Source organism: Ips typographus, linkage group LG11 (genome assembly GCF_016097725.1).
Source record: "Ips typographus isolate SLU linkage group LG11, UJ_Ityp_2.0, whole genome shotgun sequence".
Classification (NCBI taxonomy): domain Eukaryota; kingdom Metazoa; phylum Arthropoda; class Insecta; order Coleoptera; family Curculionidae; genus Ips; species Ips typographus.
Window position 1 is genome coordinate 1,542,777 of NC_138432.1, and position 16,065 is coordinate 1,558,841.

At 34.0% G+C, this 16,065-nt stretch overlaps 1 long non-coding RNA gene across 2 annotated transcripts in view; it reads right to left on the bottom strand.

The window, feature by feature from the left end:
• The window catches only part of LOC145735657 (uncharacterized), a 261,472-nt gene that overhangs the window by 72,790 nt on the left and 172,617 nt on the right, over nt 1-16,065 (bottom strand). Inside the window, exon 3 of one of the 2 annotated variants that reach the window (XR_014179727.1) lies at nt 12,990-13,827. The exons of the other annotated variant lie outside the window; for it this stretch is intronic. This is a non-coding gene — a long non-coding RNA (uncharacterized LOC145735657). Of the gene's footprint in view, nt 1-12,989; nt 13,828-16,065 lie in introns of those variants that run through there. 2 annotated transcript variants of the gene reach the window in all.

Below are 16,065 nucleotides of genomic sequence, written 5' to 3' on the forward strand. Positions count from 1 at the left end.
CTAATAATTTCTGAATTTCCCTTCTCAATATTGGTTGTCGATGATACGGTACTCGATATGGCCTCTTTATTATCGGCGGTAAGTTTTCAGTGATGATACGGTGTGTCACTTTTGTCGTACAAGTCAACTTTTGGTCAGGAGAATGGCAAATATCTATAAATTCTACAACCAATCTTTTTAGCTTGGCTTCGTCGTCGCTTTTGACGTCTTCCAGGTTCAATTGCTTTATTATTACTTGGGTACTTTCTAAATTTACTTTTCTAATAGCTTGCTCTTGTACATCAGGCTTATTCTCAATATCCACTTCAAAGGCGTCTGCTATCCTTTGTCTTCGCTGTACCAGCATATCTTTATCTGATACATTCATGAGCCTCACAGGCACCTTGTCCCCTTTTTTACAGAGACTTCTCGCAACTAGTAATCCCTGCTGAGAATCTTCACATGGCTCTATGACAACATGCTGAGTCGTAACTCTTGAAGAATCAGCTATACTAGCTAAACAAATCACCTCACTTCTTGGGGGTATAATTAAATCTTCCTCTAATAAGATTTTCCACGATTTTCCCTCATTTTCCACATAACGAGTCTCATCTAAAAATTCTCCCCGGACTTCGGAGTCATACATTTCGGCAGCTCGTGAATCCATTTTAAAATCACCGGAACATACAAGTTTGCCCTCAGAACATCCATGCTTTTCTGAGTTTGAATTTTCCATTGCTTCCAAACGACTACCAATCGTTTGAAGGCCCCCATGCCTCGTTGTTGGTAGCAACGATGAATGATAGTTGGAGATAGCAGTGTGTGAATGTGTCTGATTCTGTACTGGTGGTCCATTTAAAGTCCCATATAAACTCCCCAAATTCTCTTCATATAGAGGTAGTTTTTCTCCTAGTAGTACCATTTCTCCTCTTCCCCAATCAATAGTTGCACCATGTTTATGCAAGAAATCGAGACCCAATATTAAATCTGTTTGAAAACTCTCAGTTTCAAGTACTTTGAACTCATGTTCCACAATGGGCCTGTCCCACAATTTTTTTTTATTTCATAATTACAAAGACGGATTGAAAATATTATACCCGTATTTTTTTGTTTTCAAAAATATTAAGTCTAAATAGAAAAAAAATGATGATAAAAACTACATTAATCGCATGTTTTAAACGCCCGCCGCCGGTGACGTACTACACTATCAACCAATCAGCGACAAGAAGTGAAACAGTTGGCGTGCAACAGCCAATAAAATCGCCCAGAATGACGTACGTCACATGCGCGCCAAAACAGATCATTTAAATTTAATGGACAAATTCAAACTAATGTAGGAACATTTACGACCATAATTTTTTCTTCAAGAATATGAAAAATTAGTTTTTTGATCCTATTCTTTCGATTCCAGTCATTAAAACAAAAATTTATGATATGTGGGATAGGCCCATTCTTCTTGGCCCAATGCCTACACGCAAATACGTGCTTCCTAAAATGGGAATACTATTTCCCTGAATATCCACTAAGTTAATTTTATTCAGTACTGTACTGTTATTTGAGGCCCACTTACGTAATTTAAAGTTTGCTTGAATTAATATGTCTGAAAGTTGTTTATAAACTTCTAAGGCTGATTCTTCAGTTTCTAAGCTCACAAGTAAATCGTCCATGTAAAACGCCTTTTCTATGATATTCGATGTTCGAGAATTTGATGATTTACTTAAATTGGCAAGTTCTAATAAACATCTAGTAGCCTGAAACGGTGCGCTAGAAGTCCCATAAGTAACCGTATTAAGTTTGTAAACTTTTATAGGTTCGCTTGTATTCCATCTCCAAAGTATTTGTTGATAATCGCGGTCATCCTCGTGTATTTGTATACATCGATACATCATTTTTACATCCGCGGATAAAACAACAGGTCTTAATCTAACTCGCAAAAGTATCGAAAATAACTCTTCCTGTATTGTTAGACCTGCAAGCAGCAAGTCATTCAACGACACATTAGAGCTGGATTTTGCGCTTGCGTCGAATACAACCCTACATTTCGTAGTTAAAGAATCGTCTCTAATTACAGCAGAATGTGGTAAAAAATAAGATTTGGTGTGTACTGAATGATCATCCATTAAATTACATTTGAAAGTCATATGACCCAAGGTTTCGTATTCGCGCATAAACTCGTGATACTGTTGGTTTAAATTGTCATTTTTCTGCAATCGCTTTTCAAGTAAGTTAAATCTTTTTAAAGCTACGCTTTTTGAATCACCTAGCTGGAGATTGTTTTGATTATTGAATGGATACTTTACTATAAAGTTCCCGTCAGGACTACGAGTTGTCGTGGCTTTAAAATATTGCTCTCAATACTGCTCATTTTTTGAAAGAATTTTAGTATCTGGAATTTCCTCAATTTGCCAAAATTTTGTAAGAGAGTCGTCTAATTGAGCATTTGATACGTTATTAACAGTTAACAAGTTGCAAAAACTATTTTCCGTCACTTTTTTGTTTTTTGAACAATTTTTTAATTGTAGATTTCCTCCAAAAATCCATCCGAACAGCGTATCGTATAAAAATAATGGACCGTTGTCTAACTTGATTTTCTTAGTTCCTAACACCTCGTAAAATGTAGTAATGCCTATTAATAAATGTATCTCTTTGGGAACCATAAATTCTTCATCCGCAAGGAACAAATTTCGTGGATAATTTAATTGAGATTTGTCAAATTCAAATAAAGGTAACTTTTCAGTTAATGTAGGCAAAACAGAAAATTTTAATTCACTCTTATATCCATTTAATTTTGATTTTATATTTGTTTTGGTTGTGTAAGAAACGTTTGAAACTATTTTATTCACAGTAGATAAGTTTATGACCACTTGTTCCAGTTTTAAATTTAACTTCTTGCACAGTGATTCCGTTATTAAATTAGACTGAGTTCCGTTATCGAGCAGAGCATTGCAGGAGTGCCAATTTCCTAAATTATCAGCAATTAACAAAGTAACCGTTGAAAGTAAAATTTGACTTTTTCCTTGCTGTCTTGCAGACACATTATTTGAATCAACAGACGACATATTAATTTCTTGTAATACTCCCGAACAGTTGAAATTTTCTGATAATGTTGCATTTTGTTCCGAGTTATTATTTTGGTAAATTGACGTTGTAGATCTATCAAGTTTCATAACATTTTTATTTCCTAGATCGGCATTATCTAAAGAAAAGCTTACGTAGTTAGAAGACTTGCAACGTTGCCGCTACTAGCTACATTTGCACCAGCATTTGCTTGATCTATTGATCTTGTCTGATGTAATAATGAATTATGCTTATAATGACAAGTTTTGCAGCCACTTGATCGACATTCAAATTTTTGATGTCCTGATCTTAAACAATTACTGCAGAGCTTCAGTTTCTTTATCTGTTCGTATCTTTCAGAAACAGTTAGTTTTAAAAATTCAGGACAGTGGTAAATAAAATGAAATTCCCCACACATTACGCACTTAAAAACTCTTAGTTTCTCCGTAACGAGATATGATTGAAAACTAGGTGAAGAACTAAAACTCTGAGTTTGATTAGATCTGTGATTTGGTTTTTTATCATAAGTTTTTGAATTATTTGTATGTTTAGAGTGATCTATATTGAGTGATTCAAGCGCAAAACATTTCTTTGTCAAAAATTCTATTAGGTCATCGAGTTTTGGTAAAATGTTGCTAGATTGCTTTAATTCCCATTCACGAGTCGTTTTTTTCGTCAAGCCGCTTCAAAATTAAAGGTATTAACAATGCATCCCACTGATCGACAGGTAACGTTAATTTTCTTAGCGCTAAAATATGTTGATTTACTGCATCAATTAATTTTCGCGTATCTACACTAGATTCTCCCGACACTTTTGGTAAACTAAACAACAATTTATTAATGTGATAATTCACAACGGCTTTCTTATTTTCATATCGTTTTTGTAAAGACTGTATTGCAGTGGTGTAATTCGAGGCTGTGACATCCAAATTTTCTATTAATTTTAATGCATCACCCTTGCAAGATAGCTTTAAATACAAAAACTTTTCAGTATCTGTTAAATCTTGTCTACGATCTACAAATGAATCAAACACGTCTTTAAAACTAAACCATGTTTCAAAACTACCGTAAAAAGTGGGTAAATTTAAATCGGGCAATTTTGCAACCGCACCTAACACGTTAGGACTGGTCAATTGAGCTGAGTTGACCGGCGCAGCAGCACTTTGAATTATTTGATTTTTTGAATATTTTATATTTTCGATAAGTTCTTTAGCTTCTGCTATTGTCATGTAAAATGACGATTCCGTGTCTAGCCGAGAAGCACATTCCTCTTTTGCTAAAAATTCTAATCTGGTCTGAATTCTGTCATATTAGCAAAAATCTTCTTCAACGCTCTTCAATCTAATTTCGATTTGAAATACATTATCGGGTTCGTTTTTAAGAAAACTTATAAACCTTGCGAGTCTATCACAAATTACTTCTCTCGCATGAACTAACTCACGCCTTTCATTTTCCATTTCTTGTTTTTCTGGGTTCGTTTTAGTTTTTTGTGGCATCTTTTCCACTGACTATAAGACAAAGTGTAACGTGCAAAACAAGAATTCAATACAAATCGATATAAATTTGCTTAAAATCGAGAAACTCCGGAAAACGTGCAAACTTCACAAAATACCATCAACGCCCAAACTTAATATGATGATTTTAAATAATACCCGGACACATCAGCTTGAATTTACGTGAAACGATAACAATATATGAGAATAAAATTTCGATTTTAAATAAATCCGTTTTCTTGTCAACCTTGAGGACGATAAATAAGAATGCACTCTTGAAATTTAGTCAACTTCTACGATATAAGCAACTACAAAGGTTTCAAAATACGGGAAAGAAATCGGAATAACAGAAACTAGCTTTTGGACAGTAAAAAAATGGAACGAGCTCACCAATGAGCACTGCCAAACAAACGCCATGTTTTTTATTTCCTTGTACGAGTTTTTTGTTTATCCCTGCACTGGTTTCTTGGATTAAAACTTGTCGATGCCGATTTATCCGCGGTAGAAGGACCAAAAAAATGTTACGTGGATTGTAGTTGCTTCCAATAATGCAAACTAGTGTTCTGTATTTTTTTCAGATCTCTAACTAGAGCCCTTTCGTCGTAAAACACGAACAAAAATGAGAAAATTTAAACTTTTAGCCTGCACTGTATAAGCGGTTGTCGGGAAACGGATAAACAGGTCATTGTTGCTGATACGGTTGCTACACAACCGCTGAAAATACAGGAAACTAGTCCGTGATAGGTACTACAACTTTCAATAATACGATTTTTCAATCAAATCAACCGTACAGGCGCAAAAAAATCAGAACCGTTTTCCCATGTTAATCTCCTATGTCCAGGGTGCTCTTGGACACCTGGTATATCGATTCTCTACTTCAAGATGTTGAAAACTCAATAACATTCTGCAAGCTCAAAACTATCCACCCGAGAATAATAAAAACTGAAGACCTCTTCTTAGAATTAAAAAGTTTAGAGAAACGTGTAGGTACAGAGCAAATGCCTATAAAATCTGATTTGGATAATATTCACTTATATGAAGATATCATAGATATAGAGTGTTTTATTCACAATAATAAAATAACATATTTGCTACATATTCCAATTACCCGTAAAGAACAATTCGAATTGTATCATTTATATTCAACACCAATTTTGAAGGAAAGTCGGTTCAAGGCAATTTTACCGCGGAATAAATTTCTAATAAAATCTAAATTCCACTTTGCATATCAAACTCAAAGCTGTGAAAAGATCTCGTCACAACAATACTTCTGTAATAGTAAAGACTTGACAGAAATAGACGGGAAGAATTGTCCCTGCGCGGTGTGCCTGTTGTCCCAAATTAGAGAATGTTCTGGTTGTCAACCAATCGAAATCCAGATCGAAGAACCAATTGTTAATCAACTCTCTAATTCACACCAGTGGTTGATCGTCAGTCCAAAGAAACAAAAGGTCAAATTGCAATGTCCAACACAAATTGAAGCATTGAACCTTTTTGGTACCTACATTTTTGACATTCCTAGAGGCTGCAAATTCTCAATAAATGATCAGTTCATCGTCACGGACGAATAAACTTCAAATGCCAGCATGTCGATACTGTTTCCGGATTTTGGTGAATTATCCAATTTGATGCCTTCTTTACAACTAGACTTTAAGTTGAACGACCTGAAATTGGATGGACTTCAGGAGCTTCGAACACAAATACTATCTGCGAAGCCACCCAGCATAGTGCCAATCGGAGTTTCCAAAAATCCTTCAGTTTGGACCATCTTAATTTATGGCTTTCTAATATCCACCATTGCATATTCCTGCTATAGAAAATTTGGTCAAACCCTGTGCCATAGAAGACCAACGAATGCTACTCCTGAGGAACCGCCTATTCAACTTCCCAGTACCATACAGTTGAATCTAAGGGATGGAGGAGTTATGTAACGGTCCTGTACGAATTCCGCTGAATAAGCCAGATGCTGACAATGCACAATTTTTATGTTAATTATTAAGTGACTTCATTTTTAGCTCTAAGACTAGTTAGATGTTAGATTAACCACAATAAACGTAATTAGTAAATTTTAGTTGTTTTTAAAAACGGTCTTGCCATATCAAAATAGTTAACTCAGTCCATAGAGTTCATTTTGAAGAGCTGATTTTAATTTTTTTCGATTTTTTTAAGTAAAAGTTGTGGGACCTATAATTTTAAAAAGTGTTTTTGACATATGTTTAAAAATAATTGAATATCAGTATGGACTATGTTGTATACCAGGTGTCCAAGAGCACCCTGGACATAGGAGATTAACATGGGAAAACGGTTTTGATTTTTTTGCGCCTGTACCGTTCATTTAATGGAAAAACGCTTTAGATAAAAATTGTAGAGCACATTTTCGGCTATCAACTTGTAATTTTTTCAATACTGTAGATTCGACCATTAAGACGCAAAACAGCTTTAAAATTCGGAAATTTTAAATTTCGCGCCAAGCGGTCGGTAAGGAAAATTTATATCCGGCCGTGCTACCAACCTTTCAAAATTATAACAAATCGCCGTCAATCATTCTGTAATCAAAACAAGTTTATTTAGTAATAATGTTGAGTTACTACCCACAAAACGCAAAGAAAATAAAAATAAATCGTGATAAAAATACTTTATTAGTAGCCACAGGCCACAGCCCAAAAATCTGGTCAGTTACATTTATAACCTCATTCAATGACTCTACTCAACTTATTTACTTTGTAGCAAAGTTCTTTAAGAAAACACTGGTTTTGCTTGCAAATATTTAATGAGGACGACCGAATCACCTATCTCAAGCCTCTTCATAACACTTCAAACGATTTAAAGTGATGAAAACAGTGGACAATGAAGCCAGATCTTTGAAGATAAGTTTCCTACTCTACAGGAACAACAACAAAGAGGCCAAATATTTCCCTCAAAAGTGATGTGATTTAGCTTCAATGTGCTTAATTTCATGGACTATCATCAGCGAGGGTCTTCATCAGTGTTGCAACTAAAACTTAAAATGATTCAGTGTTGATATCTGACTTAAATCTCACAATTTGATGTGCCTGTGAATAATCTTAAACTGGCTATAAAACCTCTGAGAAACCCCTTTCTAGGAACAGAATATGGACTTATACGGTCAAATTATCAGTCAGGTGATAAAAGTTTTTGTATATGGGTAGGTATTGTCAGAAAACCAACTTTTCAGTTGAGCTATTTACATGAGCTGTAATATTCTAGGTTTAGGTATTAACATTATAATTGTGTTCTTTTTTCCACACACTCAATTGTTCCAAATAAAACTGTACACTGAACGTTTTTATTAATTATTTATTCACAGTTCAAGGTACAGTATACATTTTCTTCAAGTGAAAAGCTTATAGGTACAATAGGTGGCAAAGAAAACTGGTCTTACCACATAAACAGTGATTGTTCCACAGATTGAGTGTGTGAACCTTTTACCATACAAGCTATGCTAAAAACAACTTTGTCTTACTAACCTAATGTTTGTTTGGATAATAGTGGAGTTCCAAATTAGCAAAGGTAGGTGAAATGTAGTGATTGAAAGTCTCTAAAGAGAAACAACTTGCTTCTAATTCAATACACAATTTCACAGGACATACCTTTACTAATCAAATGTGAACTCGAGTTACACATTACTTGCAAATAAACTATTTTTGGTTAGTAGACAATTTACAAGTATCCTTGTAGGTGAATGATGTTCAAGTTAACTAATAGAGCTAATTACTTACCTTACCCTGTAGAACTAGGGTAAAAACATTGACAATCAGTTATAAAAGATGCCTTTTTATTATCATCATACAATATAAGACCGCTTGGCGCGAGTTTTAAAATTTCCGAATTTTAGATCCGTTTTTCGTCTTAATGGTCAAATCTACGGTATTGAAAAAATTACAAGTTGATAGCCGAAAATGTGCTCTACAACTTTTATCTAAAGCGTTTTTCCATTAAATGAACGGTACAGGCGCAAAAAAATCAAAACCATTTTCCCATCTTAATCTCCTATGTCCAGGGTGCTCTTGGACATCTGGTATAATTATATATCCGACAAAAACCGAAAAAGTCTATTTATATATTATTTTTTACCACTTTATTATTGATTATTTTAGAAAACCAATGGCACCTTCTGGAGGCACTTTTTTGTGCTCTTCAAGAAAATAGTTTTAGTTTTCAGCTCCGACGTTTCGTTTTTTAGATACCTCAACCTCAAATTTTTTAGATACATCAACTTCAATTATTCAATTACGGACCTGAACTTTTTATTTCGTTTCTGAGTACCTACAGACCTTGCAAAACTAATTATGTATCACACTTATCAAAAAAATATACCTAGTGTATTACGTACTTGGTACTTTAAGTTTTTTAAGTAAATTAGGCTATTGAAATTGATATGTTGTCATAATGAGAAGATAATTTAGTTTGATATGATTTACTAATTAGTTTGAAGTAGAAGTCCATTGTCTCGCAGTGGAGGTGTAAGAATACAGGGTGCGGAATAACACACAGTCTTCTCCACTATAAATTTATTAACCCAGACATGCCCATCATCAGGAGCTAAAAGAATTAAAACGCTCTAACAAAGGTGAACTCAAAAATGTGGACAATGGCGAAGGACATACCTTAAAAGCTGCTTAACACATTAGACGCTGTCTTTCTGTACAGGGATAGACAGCGAGACCCATTAGTAGCAAAGAGTTAACTTATCATTAATGGAAGGCAACTAAACTGTAAAATGGTTGAAAAAGAATTTGGAATATAAAATTAAAGTATAAAAAAAGTTTAAAGTACCTTATCATGGAGAATTTGTTAGAGCGTTTTAATTCTTTTAGCTCCTGATGATGGGCATGTCTATGCCCGAAACTAGTCGAGCGCGCCCCCATTAACTGGTGGGTTAATAAATTTATAGTGGAGAAGACTGTGTGTTATTCCGCACCCTGTATTTACTAATTAGGTTTTTCCTTTTTAATACCAAAAATAAAGTTTAAGCTGTTTTATCAAAACTCAACCGCGAATTCAAACATCTGAAATAGTATATTAAGTATCAAGAACAGTAAGTAAGCTTTACTGATCGATGACAAAGTTTGTAGGCTGAGCGAAACCTCTAATTTGTCTGAGATCAGTAAAGCTATTAGTTCGTAATGCTTACACTATTTTTTGTACGACTTCAACAATATCATCCGAATTATTAAATAAAATGAAAATATTCTGACAAATTCCCTTTAATCCTGTATGTTACTTCCCGTTCGGCTGAACGGTAAGTACAGCAGGTATTTATTTACTTCCCAATTTGTTAGCCCTAGCAAGCAGAAACTAGACAGGAACTAGTCCTTCCCGCGTTCAAAACAGGTGCTGTAATCACTCAAAATTATACGTCGTAAAAAAAATAAATAATTAACCCAAAACATTTTTTTTTTTGAACGAATGAAAAGTACCATAAGAAACTCTCTCTCTTTTTCGAAGCAGCAATAAACCTAATTATTAAATTATATCAAACCAAATTATCTACTCATTGTGACAACATATCAATTTCATTTGCTTAATTTAGTTAAAAAACTTAATGTACCAAGTACGTAAAACATTAGGTATATTTTTTTGACTAGTGTGACACATCGTTAGTTTCGGAAGGTCCGTAGCTACTAAAAAACGAAATAAAAAGTTCAGGTGGGTATTTGAAAAATTAAAGTTGATGATGGTATCTAAAAAACGAAACGTCGGGTCTGAAAGCTTAAAATATTTTGAATAGCACAAAAAAGTTCCTCCAGAATGTGCCATTGGTTTTCTAAAGTGGTAAAAAAATAAAATATAAATTAGACTTTTTCGGTTTCTGTCGGATATCTGCGGATGTAATGAAAATTTTTTAATTGTTTTTTTTACTAAATTATTAAGAAATAAAATGCACAACTTTTCCTTCATTTATCTAAAGCTGTATCAACAATAGTATCTGAGAGCAGCAATGCTAATGCCTCGAATTTGTAACACCCTGGCTCTTTAACGAAATAATTTGCATTCGGTTTTCGTTCCTTTAAAAAGTCTGTTAATACATTGGTCGACGCAAAACCGGTTCTAACGGATGCCAAATTCTAATATCTCTTTATCTTTATGACCCGCCATAAATGTTAAAAGTATTTTTTTTTTAGAATGACACCATTAGCTGTTTTGCATTATTTCTTCTATACCTGAGTTATCCCCCACCTATTTTATTACCTGTCCTTTTATGTAGAATCTCTTTAGCTGGACTTCAGTTTTTCTTTTGTCGAGCAGCAAAGATAGAAGATAGAGAAGCAACTCTACAAGATCGGCGGATACCGTTCTCAAAGACTATCCTAAAAATACAAACGGAAAAATAAAACGGTGCGTTTCCTATAAGAGAAATTGGTTTGGTAAATTAATCGCGGCGGAAGACCAAAACAAAATTGTGTGGTTGTGTACAGTAGGAGGATGCAAATCTATAGTGTTTACCGACGTTAATCTAACCTTCCTCGGGATCGTGAATGATCACAGACACCATCGCTACTATGTCAATGACCGGCCTAGTAGCTTAAGAACTTGTCTGGAAACTGATTTTTTCGGCCATTTACGAACTAAGGACCAAATCAGGAATTTAATTTCAGTCGCAAAGGATTTGGAGAAAAGAGCAAAAGGGAAAAACGCACTAAAAGGGAAACTGATAATAAGTTGTCTTTTAGACAAGATTTTCCAGACGAGCTGTATAAAGCTAGTTGAGAAAGGCGAACAGTGGGAAGGTGATGAATTTGAGTTGGTGACAAAATTTTCTACAGGTAATGACTTCAAGGTTAACTTAGATAGTTACTAAATTTGGTTCCTTTCCTTTCAAATAATTGTCAATATACGCTACAGTTTCTTTCTAGATTTTTCTTGTTTCAAAATCATATGTATATTATGTATATTTCGTGTGTTTCGTTCTAATTTTTAATTTTCGGTGCACTATTAGAATTTTGTTTCGGCATATTTGTATTTTGTTGGCTGTAGGATTTGCTGCTTGTTTATTTGGAGCTGTTCATTTGGACACTAGTCTTAGCGTTATTTGGTTGGAAGTGGAGAAATGTGGTTTACGACTCTGTTGCTTGGAATGGGTTATATTTACTAAAAGAAAAAAGATTGCATATGTTAACATATTGTTTTATAAAACTCTGTTCAAATTTGAAACTTAAAAGGTTCAGTATAATTTTTTGACAATCTATAATTGCAATATTTTTTTTTTAAGATAAAATCGAATTGTTCATAAAAGTATATTTAAAGATAAGTAGTAGGTTAAAAATCAACCTACTTCTAATCTAAAAGTTTCCCTTCCATGGAGCTGTGTGACCTTGACGTAGTTGGATGGGCTTAGTAGACCATTGTTTTCAATCTTAATCAGATTAGATAGACAACAATGATTGAAGCTAACGACAGCTCATATTATAATTTGTTTAAACACAAAAATATACACAATCATCAAGTTTTTAATAAATATTTCTAAATCCAATGTATGAAAATTTTAGTCAGGTAAGTAAATATTGAATCGTCTGTACAGGGTGGTCCAATGGGAAGTGCTCTTATTAATATAGATAGGCATAAACTGATGTCGGTGTCTGAAGCTTAAGTTTGATACAAAGCAAATGGCGAAAACCGTTGGTTATTCTTGGGCTTAATGAGGAAAACCTTATTTCCCGGGTAGATATGAAGAACTAGTATACATGCCTACAGGCCGATTTTGGAGAAAGGATTAATGACAAAAACCGTATATCTACATGTTGTCAGTTTGCGAGGCTAGAGGGCGCCGCAATTTTTGTTCAAAATTTTTAAATTTTGCCGATTTTGAAAATTCCTCACCACTGTTTTGTTTATTAGAATATCGATGTGAAACACACAAATTCTCTTAAAGTGCTTTTTCGATGTGATTTCAATGGCGCGCTTGGTTTTTTGCTAATATCTTCTGTTATACAAAAACCTCAAAATTTACCTAACTTTATTATCTTAATAAAAAAAGAAGGATTTCAAAATGGGCGAAATTTGAAATACTCCCTCTAGCGTCGCAAACTGACAAGGTATGGAAATACGGTTTTCGCCATTATTTTTTTTTGAAATTGAACTCTTGACATGTATAGTAGTTTTTTACTATCTAGCCGGGAAATAAGGTTTTCCTGTGAAAACACTATAAATCGGGACACCTTGTACATCACTGTGAATTTATCTAAAAATCAGCATATCCGTGATTTTGCTCGTTTATATACCAGGTGTCCAAGAGCACCCTGGACATAGGAGATTAACATGGGAAAACGGTTTTTGAAAAATCGTATTAATGAAAGTTGTAGTACCTATCACGGACTAGTTTTCTGTATTTTTTTCAGATCTCTAACTTGAGCCCTTTCGTCGTAAAACACGAACAAAAATGAGAAAATTTAAACGTTTCGGGTTGTCGGGCAACGGGTAAACATTTCATTGTTGCTGGTACGGTTGCTTGACAACCGCTTATACAGTGCAGGTAAAAAGTTAAAATTTTCGCATTTTTGTTCGTATTTTACGACGAAAGGGCCCAAGTTAGAGATCTGAAAAAAATACAGAAAATTAGTCCGTGATAGGTACTACAACTTTCATTAATACGATTTTTCAATCAAATCAACCGTACAGGCGCAAAAAAATCAAAACCGTTTTCCCATGTTAATCTCCTATGTCCAGGATGCTCTTGGACACCTGATATAGGGTTTTTCAATGAAAAGTAGCCACCCTGAATATCTTCCAAAATAATTTCTCTGTTAAAAAATGCTAAGACACGTCAACAAAGATTGCAAGGGGGGCATCTTTTTACGTAGGATTTGAATTTCTGCCATTAGCCCCTTTGCCGCCATAGCCACCCCCACTAAATTTTCAAATGTCACCATACCCTGTGTGGCACATCGTTGGAAAGGGTATTTCATAAGGAATTAATTGCACTATTTTATTTGGACATTTGCTTTGAATTGAGACCAAAGAAAAAAATAAAAACATTTTTTTGTTATTTTGGTCAAACTGCTGATAACACTACCGAATACTTGTTTTCCATTCCATGTTTTTGCATCAGTCGGTCAACTTGTAAGTTCGTTTTGAAGGAACATTGTCAATATGGTTTACACGACTGCCGAAAGAATAGAAATTGTACGTTTTTAATTCAAACATAACGACTGTGCACGAGCTGCCGCGCGCGCTTTCAATGCAATCCATCCAGATAAATTAATTGGTCATCAGTATGTCTTAAAGTTGATGCAAAAATTCATGGAAACTGGTTCAGTGACAAACAAAAAACATCAACCTGAAAGACAAATTATTAATGAACCAATTGAAGTTGCTGTTTTGGGACACGTTGCAATGGATAATAAATCAGTCTTTAAATCAAATTTCCCATGCATCGGGTGTTTCGACAAGCAGTGTATGGAGAATTTAAAAAAAAACACAATTTTCATCCATACAAGGTAAAATTGGTTCAGGAATTAAACGAAGATGACTATGATAGAAGACTACAATTTTGTGAAATTATGTCTACTAATCTGACAAACAACGTGAACTTGTTGTACAATATTTGCTTCAGTGATGAGTGTATGTTTTTTTTGAATGGAGAAGTGAACAGGCATAACTGTAGGTATTGGTCAGACACGAATCCACATTGGTTTAGGGAAACCCATACCCAATATCCAGAAAAACTTAATGTTTGGGCAGGTATTTTAGGAGACCATATGGTCCACATTGGTATTTTAAAGCATTCTGTTATAGGTAAATTCGACGTTAATGAATCAATCAATACAAATATAACAAAGGATTCAATGTTTTGCATTTCAGAAAACCGCGGACACATAACATAAATGAAATCGATAATATTGATTATCGAAGAAAAGTTGCGATGTTTAAATCAACTCTAAAACTTCACACCAAAATAGAGACACAGCTGACCAAGTCAAATTAAAAAATGTAACATTCCCAGTATACGAATTTTGTGGATTACAATATTCAAAGCAAAATGTGTGCTTTTAGCATTTCTATTTAGTAGAAGTTTGTATAAAAGTTAAGCTAAAAAATCAAACAGTTTGGAGAAAAAATTGAATTTTACATACTGTAGCATGCTATTAAATACATTTTTACATGTCTTCTAAATCGGAAGTTAAAAATTAAATTTACACTGTAAAACAACGGATTGTGGTATTTCGATGTCGAAGTCAAGCATTGCCGATAACGACAAAAAATGTGCCGATGCGGTAAATGAAACTTCTAATTGTCGACAAATCATTTTTTACTTACTATGTGTAAGTCTCCGATTTTAAAAAAAAAGCACAGTGAAGAAATTAAAAGAGGATTTCGATATGTTCCCACCGTTCAAAACAAAAAATCGAAGGTTATTATTTGGTTGCTTACAAAAATCGCGACATTAGTGGAAAATAAAGTAAAGCAGACTAATTAGTTCTATTTGACGCCGCGTGCCGGTGTGACAGACTTGCTTTATTGCACTCGTCTCGTCGCATCGCCGCGAAAGTGTCGATAAAGAAACTGCTGATTGATACATTTTAATGTTATAATATTTATTTTGTTTAAATGCACATGATAATTTACCTACATGGAATAACAAGTCGGAATATTGTATTGGCTAAGCCTAATTAAATTTGATTTTACTATGGAAAAAATGACAACTGATTTAAAAAGTGACCCAAGTTTTTTTTTAATACGAATGATAAATGATACATTTGTAATAAAGTATTTCTGAAGTGATATTTAACACATTCAACACACATACTACTCGAATGAGACGATAAGACCCACACATCATGATAATGTGACTTTACTTTTAATTTATTTCAGCTGAATTTTATTACGTTAAATAATTAAGGTGAAAACGCTAACTGAGCGTAATACCTTCTTATGTAAGTGGCACATAGAGTTTGTTTCTTTAACCGACCCATTGTAATGAGTTTTATGAGTACTAAAGTTTCGACTTACATGCAGTTGAACTATTTTTGGTGCATCTATACGAAGATGTCCAGCTCAAGATTCGTAATTAAATAAAATAATTATTGAATTGCCAATGAAAAAATATTGGTATCTTTTATAAAGGAGTAATTTAAATACTCAAGAATTCAACAGGAAAAACAGTGTAATTCAATGTTGGTAGGAGTATTAGCTCCTACCAACGTAGTAGGTAGTCTCAAAGTAGTTGTTTCTGATTTTTCCCTTCTCAGTTGAGAAGTTTCTGATACAGAAAGGTCTGTACATGTTGAGAGATATTTGTTTTAGTGCCACACCGCAATACTATTTGCTGTTATCGATGTTAGGGCGGTGCATGAATTTTTCTTAACAAACAAACCAAAAATACTCGTTGAATACGAAATTAGTAGCAGGCTGAAATGATTGTGTGTATGCTAAACCTTATACATACGTTTATTAAGTTTTGAAAATTGGGTCTTTGAAGCAAATCGATACTAACCTTCTTTAAACTCGGATATAAAAAGGTCCATATGAAGTAGCTAAACTTGTCAACATTTTCAGGCAACGGAGATTCCTATTC